Below are 15240 nucleotides of genomic sequence, written 5' to 3'. Positions count from 1 at the left end.
AAAGAATCTGCCTGCAATGCAGGAGACCAGGGTTCCATACCTGAATCTGGAAGATTCCCTGGAGACTGCACTGGCTACACACTCCAGTATTTTTGCCTGGAGAATTCCGTAGACAGAGGAGCCGGGCAGGCTATATAGTCCATGGGGTCACGGAGTCGGACAGGACTGAGCGGCTAACACATTCTTCTTTGTAAAGCTAAAAAAGGCAACGAATCAACAACTGAGCTGAACACACCTAAAAGGAAGTTAATTAAAGAGGCTAAGGAGGCTTCCAGACATAGATAAGGAAATCTCATCCATACTTACTAAAAACAATGGACTAAAACTGGCATACACAAAACAAGAACAGTTGCCTAGAGGTGCCATAATAAATTACCACAAACTAGATGGTCTTGTTACCAGATTAGGTTGGTTTGTCCACTTGAAGCAAACCAAACCACTGACATGACAAGCTCTGCAGCAAATAATGCATTTACTTACAAGGCAGCCAAGCAAGGAGAGAGTGAGTCTCAGACCTGTCTCCCCAAAGGTGAGGGGCTATGGCGTTTGTGAGATAAAGAAGGAGAGTGGTCTGAGGTGTGGGAGTTGTGGGGAAAGGTGACTGGAAATAAGAAAGTTCAGTTCAGTTCAGTCGCTCAGTCATGTCCAACTCTTTGCGACCCCATGAATCGCGGCACACCAGGCCTCCCTGTCCATCACCAACACCCAGAGTTCAATCAGACTCATGCGCATCGAGTCAGTGATGCCATCCAGCCATCTCATCCTTGGTCGTCCCCTTCTCCTCCTGCCTCCAATCCCTCCCAGCATCAGAGTCTTTTCCAATGGGTCAACTCTTCACATGAGGTGGCCAAAGTACTGGAGTTTCAGCTTTAGCATCATTCCTTCCAAAGAAATCCCAGGGCAGATCTCCTTCAGAATGGACTGGTTGGATCTCCTTGCAGTCCAAAGGACTCTCAAGAGTCTTCTCCAACACCACAGTTCAAAAGCATCAATTCTTCAGCGCCCAGCCTTCTTCACAGTCCAACTCTCACATCCATACATGACCACATGAAAAACCATAGCCTTGACTAGACAGAACTTTGTCAGAAAAGTAATGTCCCTGCTTTTGAATATGCTATCTAGGTTGGTCATAACTTTTCTTCCAAGGAGTAAGCATCTTTTAATTTCATGGCTGCAGTCACCATCTGCAGTGATTTTGGAGCCCAAAAAATAAAGTCTGACACTGTTTCCACTATTTCCCCATCTATTTCCCATGAAGTGATGGGACCAGATGCCATGATCTTCGTTTTCTGAATGTTGAGCTTTAAGCCAACTTTTTCACTCTCCTCTTTCACTTTCATCAAGAGGCTTTTTAGTTCCTGTTCACTTTCTGCCATAAGGGTGGTGTCATCTACATATATGAGGTTATTGATATTTCTCCCAGCAACCTTGATTCCAGCTTGTGTTTCTTCCAGTCCAGCGTTTCTCATGATGTACTCTGCATAGAAGTTAAATAAGCAGGGTGACAATATACAGCCTTGATGTACTCCTTTTCCTATTTGGAACCAGTCTGTTGTTCCATGTCCAGTTCTAACTGTTGCTTCCTGACCTGCATACAGATTTCTCAAGAGGCAGGTTAGGTGGTCTGGTATTCCCATCTCTTTCAGAATTTTCCACAGTTTATTGTGATCCACACAGTCAAAGGCTCTGGCATAGTCAATAAGGCAGAAATAGATGTTTTTCTGGAACTCTCTTGCTTTTTCGATGATCCAGCGGATGTTGGCGATTTGATCTCTGGTTCCTCTGTCTTTTCTAAAACCAGCTTGAACATCTGAAAGTTCAAAGTTCACGTATTGCTGAAGCCTGGCTTGGAGAATTTTGAGCATTACTTTACTAGCATGTGAGATGAGTGCAATTGTGCGGTAGTTTGAGCATTCTTTGGCATTGCCTTTCTTTGGGATTGGAATGAAAACTGACCTTTTCCAGTCCTGTGGCCACTGCTGAGTTTTCCAAATTTGCTGGCATATTGAGTGCAGCACTTTGACAGCATCATCTTTCAGGATTTGAAACAGCTCAACTGGAATTCCATCACCTACACTAGCTTTGTTCATAGTGATGCTTTCTACGGCCCACTTGACTTCCCATTCCAGGATGTCTGACTCTAGATGAGTGATCACACCATCGTGATTATTTGGGTCATGAAGATCTTTTTTGTACAGTTCTTCCTTGTATTCTTGCCACCTCTTCTTAATATCTTCTGCTTCTGTTAGGTCCAGATCATTTCTGTCCTTTATCAAGCCCATCTTTGCATGAAATGTTCCCTTGGTATAAGAAAAGGGTAAGGTAATTACCATTTTTCAAGGGTTCAGTAAGCTACAGGAGTCTTCACAGGATGCCAGTTCAGAAAATGGCAGCGAGCTCAGGATCTGAGGGCGGAGTTTTAGGCCCTCTGACATCAAAAGGTCAAATAGTGGGCACTGGTGCATGCCCAGTGAAGGGTAGGTGGACCTAACCAGTCTTAACTGGCTTGATCTAGAAGGAGACACAGCTGACTCCAATTTCGTGAAAAACAACGCAGGCAAACATCTTGTATAAGTTAGCAGCATCTTGGAGGACAGGCAAGTTTTTAGTGGTAACAATCAAAATGATCAACAAAGGCAGGTTACAAGTGCAGTGGATTTAACCTGTGATTTCACTTAACGAAAGAAATTTGTTCTGTCATAGCTCTGGAAACTAAAAGTCCAAAATCAAGATGTTGCCAGAGCCACACTCTCTCTCTGAAGGCTCTAGAAAAGAATCCCTCCTTGCTTTTTCCTCATTTCTGGTGGCTCCCAGCAACGCTTGGCTTTCCTTAGCTTGTTGCTGCATCAGCCTAACCTCTGCCTCCATCTTTGCATGACATTCTACCGTGCGTCCTCTCCTTTTCTTCCTAATTACATCTGCAAAGACCTTCTTTCCAAATAGTGCACACTGTAAGATCTGAGTGTACATGGATTTTGGAGTGAGGAGCATGATTTTACGCACCACAATAATTAATAAATAATCTTTGAAATTAAAAGTAGCCCCCAATCCTCCCCAAAAGACACTGAATCTAACAGCTCTATATGTAGAGAGAGAGGTGACAATCTCTCTCTAATATTTAAATATTAGAGTAAATATTTTTTATTTAGGGTAATATTTCTAGGGCAATATTTTATTTACGGTAATATTAGGGTAAATTTTTTACCAGGATGCATGAAACATTTTCAAACATCTAACAAATATTCATAAGCAAGAGAGTTCCAGAAAAACATCTACTTCTGCTTTATTGAATATGCCAAAACCTTTGACTGTGTGGATCACAACAAACTTTGGAAAATTCTTAAAGAGATGGGAATACCAAACCACCTTACCTGCCTCCTGAGAGATTTGTATGCACTTCAAGAAGCAATGATTAGAACTGGACATGGAACAAGAGACTGGTTCCAAATTGGGAAAGGAGATTGTCAAGGCTGTATATTGTCACCCTGCTTATTTAACTTATATGCAGGGTACATCATGAGAAATGCTGGGCTGGAGGAAGCACAAGCTGGGATTAAGACTGCCCGGAGAAATATCAATAACCTCAGAGATGCAGATGACACCATCCTTATGGCAGAAAGTGAAGAAGAACTAAAGATGCTCTTGATGAAAGTGAAAAAGTTGGCTTAAAACTCAACATTAAGAAAACTAAGATCGTGGCATCTAGTCCCATCACTTCATGGCAAATACATGGGGAAACGATGGAAACAGTGACAGACTTTATTTTCTTGGACTCCAAAATCACTGCAAGGTGGTGACTGCAGCCATGAAATAATTAAAAGACGATTGTTCCTTGGAAGAAAAGCTATGACCAACCTAGATAGCATATTAAAAAGCAGAGACATTACATTGCTGACAAAGATCCATCTAGTCAATGCTATTGTTTTTCCAGTAGTCATGTATGGATGTGAGAGTTGGACTATAAAGAAAGGTGGTGTTGGAAAAGACTCTTGAGAATCCCTTGGACTGCAAGGAGATCCAACCAGTCCATCCTAAAGGAAATCAGTCCTGAATATTCATTGGAAGGACTGATGCTGAATCTGAAACTCCAATACTTTGGCCACCTGATGCAAAAAGGGACTCATTTGAAAAGACCCTGATGCTGGGAAAGCTTGAAGACAGGAGGAGAAAAGGACAACAGGATGAGATGGTTGGATGGCATCACTGACTCAATTGAGCAAGCTCTGGGAAATGGTGATGGACAGGGAAGCCTGGCCTGCTGCAGCCCATGGGGTCCCAAAGAGTCAGACGCGACTGAGCAACTGAACAGAACTGACCAAGTAGTCGTCCACAGGGGAAGTTTTAAAAATCCCTACAGATGGTGATTGCAGCCATGAAATTAAAAGACTCTTACTCCTTGGAAGAAAAGTTATGACCACCCTAGATAGCATATTGAAAAGCAGAGACATTACTTTGCCAACAAAGGTCTGTCTAGTCAAGGGTATGGTTTTTCCAGTGGTCATGTATGGACGTGAGAGTTGGACTGTGAAGAAAGCTGAGTGCTGAAGAATTGATGCTTTTGAACTGTGGTGTTGAAGATGACTCTTGAGAGTCCCTTGGACTGCGGGGAGATCCAACCAGTCCATTCTGAAGGAGATCAGCCCTGGGATTTCTTTGGAAGGAATGATGCTAAAGCTGAAACTCCAGTACTTTAGCCACCTCATGCAAAGAATTGACTCATTGGAAAAGACTCTGATGCTGGGAGGGATTGGGGGCAGGAGGAGAAGGGGAGGACAGAGGATGAGATGGCTGGATGGCATCACTGACTTGATGGACATGAGTCTGACTGAACTCCAAGAGTTGGTGATGGACAGGGAGGCCTGGCGTGCTGTGATTCATGGGGTTGCAAGGAGTCGGACACGACTGAGTGACTGAAATGAACTGAACCGAACCATCATTATCATAGATATTATGTTGTCTGACCATAATGCAATTAAATTGAAAGTCAATAACTAACAGATTTTTCGAAGCCCTAGAAACCCAAATGTATCTCTAGACTAATCGCGGTAAAAAAAAAAAAAATCATGAAAATTCCAGATTATGAAAAACTAGAGGATAATGAAAATGCTACATTATCATAATTTGTGGAATGCTGCTAAAGCAAGTATTTAGAAAGAAATTCAGAGCCTTAAATGCTCTCAGTTAACAAAGAAAGGAATGAAGAATTGTACTTAGCTTAGGATGTTATAAACACTACAGAACAATAATAAAGAAACAGAAAGAAAGAAAGAAAAACTAATGAAAAATGAGTAAAATGTACTGTGATGAGAGTGACAAAGAAATATGAAGGATCCAAACCAAAAAGTTAAACATTGAAAGCCAAGTGGACAAAAATAAAGCAAGCTAAAAAAAAAAGAGAAAAGAGGTATATTAGCCTTTAAAGGAGGGCAAACAGCTACAAATATAGTAGAGATGTTTTAATGTGTAAGATAAAACATTTGAGTGTATTTATGCCAATAAATTTGAAAACAGAGGTGAAAAACAGAACGCCCGTATAATCCAAGAGCTGAAAAAGAACATAAATTAGTAGTTGTACATTCCAACCTAAAAAAAATCTGCCTGGCCCTCACAGATTTGTAATCCCTATCTTATATAAAGTAAGAGTATATTTTTTAAATTAAAACTTCTCCAATTCAATTTAAAACTCTTGATGCTAATACTGGAAAGAAAAGAAAACCCCAAAGTGAATTATGAGGATAGATAATAGCGATCTTAAATGGACTATTTCCAAACCAACTCAGCAGTTAAAAAAAAAAAAAAAAAACCACACAAGAAGTTAACCAGAAATACAAAGACAGACCAACATTGAAACATCTTTTAATGAAATACATCAAATTAACAGGTAAATGAAAAATCATTTGAACAGATTCAGCCGCTTGATAAAACACAGCACTCATTCAGGTTTAAAAGAAAAAATCTAGACCAAAAAAAAAAAGGAAGCAAACTACTTTAACTTGGTGTTTACCAAAACTTCTATTTTGAGGATGGTAGTGTCAGATCAATATCACCTCCTTTCCCTCTTGGAAATCACCAAAGCCACAGCAACAAATAAAACACAGAAAAACAAATTACAACCTCAACAAAATGTTGAAAACTCCAGTTCCCAAAGTAAGGGGGAGGGATGCCAAACAAGAGAGGAATCGGAGAGAGAATGTCCGCCAGTGCTCCTTTCACAAAAATTCAGGAAGCTACTCCTCCAAGTGTTACCAGCCTAGGTTCTCGGACTCTTTAATCAGTAAAGCTTGATAAGAGGCCAGACTAGGAATGTAGGCAAGGCTTTATTGGGACTTATGCTGTAGCACGAGGCAGTGAGAACAAGTCACACGTGCCCTTGTTCACTCCCCAGGATGAGTGGAGGGGACAAACAGAGTGACGGTGAAGGTGGATTGGTGGGTTGGGTTGGGTGGAAGGGGTGGCTTTGGTGGTCAGCCAGCCCCTTGGTGGTGATGTGTATAGGGATTATCCGTGGTATCCTGCTATTGCTCCTGGCACCTCAGAAGTGGCAGTTGGGTTTTGGCCTTTTGTATCTTACCGATCATACTTTGCTCCAGCTGAGTATTCATGCAGTTATTCTTAATTTCTTATGGTTACTTTGTGTTCTGATGCTCGAAAACTTTAGTTCAGGTACATAAACTCCAGTAATGGGTCCTAGGTCCTAGCCTGTCCTACAAAGTTAGAAGAATATTCTGTAGTGAAAAAAAAAAAATCTTATTTGCAACAAGAAGAATGAGATGCAATGCTTAGGGACAGAATCTACTTAGGACATACTTTGGTTCCAAGAAACAAAATGTATCATCCTGAAAGATGATTTATTTATTAATTATCACCTCCAGGAAGCAATTTGTCCCCATGGCAGAAGAAGAGAGAAATGTGACACGATGAACAGCTCTATGGCTGGCTACCTGTCACCCTTTGCAGAGGAGAAATAAAAGCTAAATAAAAATAAATAAAAACTTGGATCAAAAGAAAAATTATGACTAGTGTGGAATACAACCCAATCTCCTCCTTTGTACAAACTTTCTACAAAAACAGTTTTAGGAAAAAAATCACCGTATTCAAAAGTGAGTACAAGGACTTCCCTGGTGGTCTAATGGCTAAGACTCTGAGCTCCCAATGCAGGGGGCCCAGGTTCAATCCCTGGTTGGGAAACTAGATCCCACATGTCCCAACAAAGATTAAAGATCCCACATGCTGCAACTAAGACCCAGTGAAGACAAATAAATAAATAAAAATTAAAAAAAAAAAAGTTGACTTCTGGTTTGCCCGGGTCCTCTTATACGTGGATATTTTCAATAATAATAAGTACTACTTGACCCGGGATCACTGAACCTGTGGAAATGGAGGAGCCACGCGTATGGAAGGCCAAGTATAAGTTGTACTCAGATTAACTCTCTACATTTTCAAAAGCCAACCGTACTCATAAATGACAGAATCAAATAGGCAATAAGCAAATAAAAAGGTATCCAACATGACTGATCATCAGAGAAATGCAAATTAAAACTATAATGAGATCTCATTACACACCCACCAGAAGGGCCTACCATGAAAAGTGATTGACAGTACCAAGTGTTGCAAGCATCTGGAACAACTGAAATTCTCATACATTGTTGGCAGGATTATGAAATGTACAGACCACCTGACCTGCCTCCTGAGAAATCTGTATGCGGGTCAAGAAGCAACAGTTAGAACTGGACATGGAACAACAGACTGGTTCCAGATCGGGAAAGGAGTACGTCCAGACTGTATATCATCACACTGCTTATTTAACTTATATACAGAGTACATCATGAGAAATGCTGGACTGGATAAAACACAAGCTGGAATCAAGATTGCAGGGAGAAATATCAATAACTTCAGATATGCAGATGACACCACCCTTATGGCAGAAAGTGAAGAAGAACTAAAGAGCCTCTTGATGAAAGTGAAAGAGGAGATTAAAAAAGTTGGCTTAAAGCTCAACATTCAGAAAGCTAAGATCATGGCATCCAGTCCCATCACTTCATGGCAAATAGATGAGGAAACAGTAACAAACTATTTTGGGGGGCTCCAAAATCACTGCAGATGGTGATTGCAGCCATGAAATTAAAACACACTTGCTCCTTGAAAGAAAAGTTATGACCAACCTAGACAGCATATTAAAAAGCAGAGACATTACTTTGCTGACAAAGGTCTGTCTAGCCAATGCTATGGTTTTTCCAGTAGTCATGTATGGATGTGAGAGTTGGACTATAAAGAAAGCTGAGCGCCAAAGAATTGATGCTTTTGAACTGTGGTGTTGGAGAAGACTCTTGAGAGTCCCTTGGACTGCAAGGAGACCCAACCAGTCCATCCTGAAGGAAATCAGTCCTGAATATTCACTGGAAGGACTCATGCTGAAGCTGAAACTCCAATACTTTGGCCACCTGATGCGAAGAACTGACTCATTTAAAAAGACCCTGATGGTAGGAAAGATTGAAGGTGGGAGGAGAAAGGGATGACAGAGGATGAGATGGTTGGATGGCATCACTGACTCAATGGACATGAATTTGAGTAAAGTCCGGAGTTGGTGATGGACAGGGAGGCCTGGCGTGCTGCAGTCCATGAAGTCTCAAAGAATCGGACAGGACTCAGCCACTGAACTGACTGACAACCATTTTGGAAAACTTCGATGAGTTAAAAAGTTAAACCTTAGTTTTATTTTTTAATCCACTCTCTTTTTGTTGGAGGAGGTATTTTCAATTTGTGGCTCTTATAAATAAAGCCACTAACAACATTACAGTACAAGACTTTTTGTGGACATATATTTTCATTTCTCTAAGACCAATACCTAGGAGTGGAATTCATTGCTAGGTCACTGAGTCCACTGTTTCCCCATCTATTTCCCATGAAGTGATGGAACCGGATGCCATGATCTTCGTTTGCTGAATGTTGAGCTTTAAGCCAACTTTTTTGCTCTCCTCTTTCACTTTCATCAAGAGGCTTTTTAGCTCCTCTTCACTTTCTGCCATAAGGGTGGTGTCATCTGCATATCTGAGGTTATTGATATTTCTCCCAGAAATCTTGATTCCAGCTTGTGTTTCATCCAGTCCAGTGTTTCTCATGATGTATTCTGCATAGAAGTTAAATAAGCAGGGTGACAATATACAGCCTTGACGTACTCCTTTTCCTATTGGAACCAGTCTGTTGTTCCATGTCCAGTTCTAACTGTTGCTTCCTGACCTGCATACAGATTTCTCAAGAGGCAGGTCAGGTGTTCTGGTATTCCCATCTCTTTCAGAATTTTCCACAGTTGATTGTGATCCACACAGTCAAAGGCTTTGGCATAGTCAATAAAGCAGACATAGATGTTTTTCTGGAACTCTCTTGCTTTTTCCTTGATCCAGCAGATGATGGCAATTTGATCTCTGGTTCCTCAAGTGGGAACTTGTTACGGAGGCAAAATTTCTAGCTCCAGCCCTGATCTACTAAATGTGAAACTCTACTGGTAGGCACAGCTATCTGTGTTTTAACAAGTCTTTCAGGAAATGCTGATGAAAGTTTGAGAGCATCTGAAAGTCTGAGAAGAGCTGAAGTCCTCAGCCATCCAGAAATGACTCCTCCCTCTGCTTTCTTTGGCAGAGAAAGCTTTGCTACCTTTGCAGGTGAGAATAAAGCAGTCTCTCTTCTCAGGAGCCAAGCCACACTGTTACTATGGCAACAGAATACCAATTTAGCATTGCCTGGGGGTGGGGTGGGGAGCGTGGGTGAGACAATCAGGAAGAACATTGGTATGGAAGATTTAGAAATTTAGATGGTGTAGGAATTTGCTAATTTATGCCCCCCCCCTCCCAAACTGGGAGAATGTTTATGGGAATAGATCTTGAGGTTTCTAGATCAAGAAGCACTGTTCATAATTTGGATGGGGCTGAATGTATTGGTAGATATGGCCCTTCCCAGAGGTTGTGTATTCATCGTATGAAAAGTTGGGAGAAAGACTTCAAAGCAGATGTGCACTGGATTTTGTCCCACAATCCATTATATCTTCAAAGTCAGAAACCCTTTAATAAGTAAGGAATTCAAAGATTTCAGGAAAAGGGAATAAAGGATGGGATAGTTTATGTTCATCTAGTCCAGGCACCTCTTCACATCTTTGATATAAACTTTTAGTAATAAAAAGGGCTTTATCAGTATGGCTTTAGTGTAGGAAGTCGAAGCCACTCTAGGTAGTTAAAGCAGCAAGGTGTGGGCATGGATGCAAGCTCAGTCGTGCCTGACTCTTTGAGACCCCAGGGACTGTAGCCTACCATCTCCTCTGTTCATAGCATTTTTCAGGCAAGAAATACTGGAGTGGGTTGCCATTTCCTACTCCAGGAGATCTTCCTAATCCAGGGATCGAACCTGCATCTCAGGATATTTGCACCTAATTAGATACTTGCAAAATCATAGAAAGGGATAGAGCAGTTTGGGGTGGGGAACAGTAGCATTGGGACTTTTAGGTTTGGGAGTTTAATCCTCTGATTGAAAAAACCCAGTGCAGTCACTGCTGTCTCAACAGCCACTTGACATGATGAAGGTTTTGACTAGACATGGAATTCAGCTGCTCCCTTTACCCAGTGACACCCTGGACACTCTGTGGCATATGACCTTGCTTGCCAGCAAAAGTTATAGCAAGAAAATCGCTTCTGTCTCACTTCTGTCTTCAAGTGAAATCATTCAAGTGAATAATTAATTCAAGTGAATCATTCAAGTGAAAGTGAAAGTCGCTCAGTTGTGTCCGACTCTTTTTGACCCCATGGACTGTACAGTCCATGGAATTTTCCAGGCCAGAATACTGGAGTGGGCAGTCTTTCCCTTCTCCAGGGGATCTTCCCAACCCAGGGATCAAACCCAGATCTCCCGCATTTCGAGCAGATTCTTTACCACTGAGCCACTGAGGAAGCCCTGGTTGTGATTAAATTCATCAGGGGGTCCAAAGTATGACATTTAAATACAAGTTCTTATCTGATTTGTAGGACCCTTCCCATCTCACTCAAAACAGCAGGACTGAGCCACACCTTCCATGAAAGTTAGGTTTGGGTTTTGTTTTTTAACTGACATTCCAGATCCAAGTCAGTTTAAGGCAACACATAATTGGTTCAATTGAATTGTTAAGTTGAGGCTGCCACCAAATCATTTTCTCTACTTAAGCCACCTGGGAAACAATCAAAGAAAGGGAAATGATGGTACTGGTTGCAATGTGGTTTCAAAATAGGGCCTCAAAATCTTTGATGCTTCCTTCCTTCAAAAGGCAAACATGATTCCTTTCCTCTTGGGTGTAGGTCAAACTTAGGGACTCACTTCTAATGAGCAAATTTCCCTCTAAGCTCCATTTTCACTGCATCTCACAATTAAATAAGTTGTGTTTCTATTTAGTTCCAAATGCTTTTAAATTTCTCTTGAGATTTCTTCTCTGACCCATATATTACATAGAAGTGTTGGTTAATCTCCAAATATTGGGGAATTTTCCAGCTATCTTTCTGCTACTGATTTCTAGTTTAATTCTGCTGAGGTCTGAGGACATATGTCCTATGATTTCTATTCTCTCATGTTTGCTAAGGTGTGTTTGATAGCCCAGAATGCAGCCTGTCTTTCTTAATGTTTCATGCAAGTTTGAGAAGAATGTGTATTCTCCTGTTTTTCATTCAGTTCAGTCGCTCAATCGTGTCCGACTCTTTGCGACCCCATGAACCGCTGCACGCCAGGCCTCCCTGTCCATCACCAACTCCTGGAGTCCACCCAAACCCAAGTCCATTGAGTTGGTGATGCCATCCAACCATCTCATCCTCTGTCGTCCCCTTCTCCTGCCCTCAATCTTTCCTAGCATCAAGGTCTTTTCAAATGAGTCAGCTCTCCACATCAGGTGGCCAAAGTATTGGAGTTTCAGCTTCAACATCAGTCCCTCCAATGAACACCCAGGACTGATCTCCTTTAGGATGGACTGGTTGGATCTTCTTGCAGTCCAAGGGACTCTCAAGAGCCTTATCCAACACCACAGTTCAAAAGCATCAATTCTTCAGCACTCAGCTTTCTTTATAGTCCAACTCTCACATCCATACATGACTACTGGAAAAACCATAGCCTTGACTAGATGGACCTTTGCTGGCAAAGTAATGCCTCTGCTTTTTAATATGCTGTCTAGGTTGGTCATAACTTTCCTTCCAAGGAGCAAGTGTCTTTTAATTTCACAGCTGCAGTCAGCATCTGCAGTGATTTTGGAGCCCAGAAAAATAAAGTCAGCCACTGTTTCCACTGTTTACCCATCTATTTGCCATGAAGTGATGGGACCGGATGCCATGATCTTCGTTTTCTGAATGTTGAGCTTTAAGCCAATTTTTTCACTCTCCTCTTTCACTTTCATCAAGAGGCTCTTTAGTTCTTCTTCACTTTCTGCCATAAGGGTGGTGTCATCCACATATATGAGGTTATTGATATTTCTCCTGGAAATCTGGCTTCCAGCTTGTGCTTCCTCCAGCCCAGCATTTCTCATGATGTACTCTGCATATAAGTTAAATAAGCAGGGTGACAATATACAGCCTTGACATACTCCTTTTCCTATTTGGAACCAGTCTGTTCCATGTCCAGTTCTAACTGTTGCTTCCTGACCTGCATACAGGTTTCTCAAGAGGCAGGTCAGGTGTCTGGTATTCCCATCTCTTTCAGAATTTTCCACAGTTGATTGTGATCCACACTGTCAAAGGCTTTGGCATAGTCAATAAAGCAGAAATAGTTGTTCTTCTGGGACTCTCTTGCTTTTTCGATGATCCAGTGGATGTTGGCAATTTGATCTCTGGTTCCTCTGTCTTTTCTAAAACCAGCTTGAATGCAGTATTTTATAATTGCCAATCAGATCAGGTTGATTGATAATACTATTCAGGTCAATTTTGTCCTAGCTGATCTATTTATTGTTAAAGAGGGACGTTGAAATCTCCAAGTATAATTGTGGATTTGTCTATTTCTCTTTGCAGTTATGTTTTGCCTCGTTTATTTTCCTGCTCTGTTCTTACGTACATACAAGTACATACATACCTGTTTAGTATTATGTCTTCTTGGAACATTGACCCCCTAAAACATTATACAATATTCCTCTTAATCCCCGAACATTTTTCTTGTTCTGCGGTCTCCTTCGTCTGAAACTAATTCAGCTGCTCTAGATTTCTTTTGAATTGTGATGTATCTTTTTCTATCCCTTTACTTTCACACTATCTTAAGTTTTATATTTGCAGTGAGTTTCTTATAGATAACAGACTGTTGGGTCTTTATTTTGTTTTTTTTTTTCATCCATTCTGATAAGGCTCTGTTTTTAAATTGTTTCATTTAGATCATTCACATATAAAATGATTATTAATATCATTGGGTTAATATCTTCCATGTTTGCAACTGTTTTGCTGTTCATTCTGCTTATTCTTTCTTTTTGCCCCCTTTTCCTGCCTTCTCTGTTTCTAATGGAGCAGTTTATATCATTCCATTTATCTCCTCTCTTAGCATATTAATCATTCCACTCTTTAAAATTTGTTAATGGTTGCCCTAGAGAGTGTGCAGGGCTTCCCCAGCGGCTCATTTGTAAAGAATCCATCTCCAGGGCAGGAGGCACAGGAGACAGAGATGTGATCCTTGGGTTGGGAAGATCCCGTGGAGGAGAGCATGGCAACCCACTCCAGTATTCTGGCCTGGAGAATTCCATGGACAGAGGAGCCGGGCAGGCTACAGTCCATGGGACTGCAAAGAGTCCCACACGACTGAGTGACTAACAAAACAACATTCTTTATTTTTAAGCTCCCAATCCAACTGACTTCCCTTTATGTGGCAGGTCAGCCTGAGTTGGCAGAGGGTTCTGCCTGGAGCTAAGCTGCTAGCCTTTAAGACCACAAATTTCCCAGATGGAAAATCACGTTTGCCCCTGTCATGACACGGAGCTGTGTTGTGACAAATCCGGGCGTGTCACTGGTTCATCTTACTTCTTCCAATTCTGCACGTGTGTCATAATATACTCAGAGCTGGTAATGGGAATACCCATAACACAGAAGGTGTATTATCAAATCATGTCGATGAAGTAATCATCTTATGCACAACACCCCACCCCCTCCGCCCCCCACGAAGTGCTACAAAATAGAGATTTTGCAAAGCAGTGGCCACATCTCCTTCACTACTTTGGAACATTTTTATGGAGTTGTGGATCTTTCCAATTTAAGCATTAAATTGAAATTGAACAAATTAAAAAAATAAAAACCGCCAAGGCTGTCCTGCATGTGTCCTTTCACTTCCTGTCCAGCCTCTGTGCCCCCACGGACAATAGCCCACCATGCTCCCCTGTCCATGGGTTTCTCCAGGCAAGAATATGGAGTGGGTAGCCATGACAGTCTTCAGAGGATCTTCCTGACCCTAGGATCGAACCCACCTCTTCTGTATTGCAGGTGGATTCTTTATCCACTAAGCCACCTGGGAAGCCCAAGTCCTTATGATTTTAAGTAAAAACTAAAACAAGGAAGGAAATCAACATAAATACATACTGAGCTATTACTATGTTTAAAGCCTCGTGCTAAATAGTCTCTAAAGCAAATTCCATCAGGGAGAAACACAAGCAAAGGCCTTTTACAGTAACATAACATCTAATAAAAATTCTGTAGTTACTCCTTTCTAACCAAAGAACAGTTTTGCTACAACAGACACTAAGATTTTCCAAAAGATGCACTCAGATTTCTCAACCTGGGTCAACCTCAAGGTTGTAAAGGATTACTCATTATTTAAAAATATGGAATTTTGTCCCATTGTTAGAGACCATGTTCCACTTTTAGCTTCAAATATAGTAACCTTGCTCTTGACCCAGGACATCCATCCCCTCTACCCCACTGACAAGCTTCCTGTCAATAGAGATCTATGCTTTTCGCCCTAAAATGGGCATGACCTAAAGAGAAGGGAAATCACCTGCCAAGGCACAGAAATCTTAAATTCTTGTGTGCTTTGGCACATGGTCTTTATTCCGGTTTTCCCAAGGTTGCATTAGCTAGACTCTTCAAGGTCTCTTGCATCTACAGACTACTGCGATTAAAACGTATAAGGAATTCACATAAAGCTCCTGACTCTATGGGAAATTAGCTAGCTGAGGGTTTAGGCTAACCACAGGGTAGGAGTAAATCTGGTCTCTCTTTGAAAAACCTTCCAGGGGCTAGCATCCCCCGCCAGCAACAGAGCGCGCCGAGGTACCAC

This window comes from Capricornis sumatraensis, chromosome 12 (genome assembly GCF_032405125.1).
Source record: "Capricornis sumatraensis isolate serow.1 chromosome 12, serow.2, whole genome shotgun sequence".
NCBI lineage: Eukaryota > Metazoa > Chordata > Mammalia > Artiodactyla > Bovidae > Capricornis > Capricornis sumatraensis.
This window is presented reverse-complemented; position numbering follows the sequence as displayed.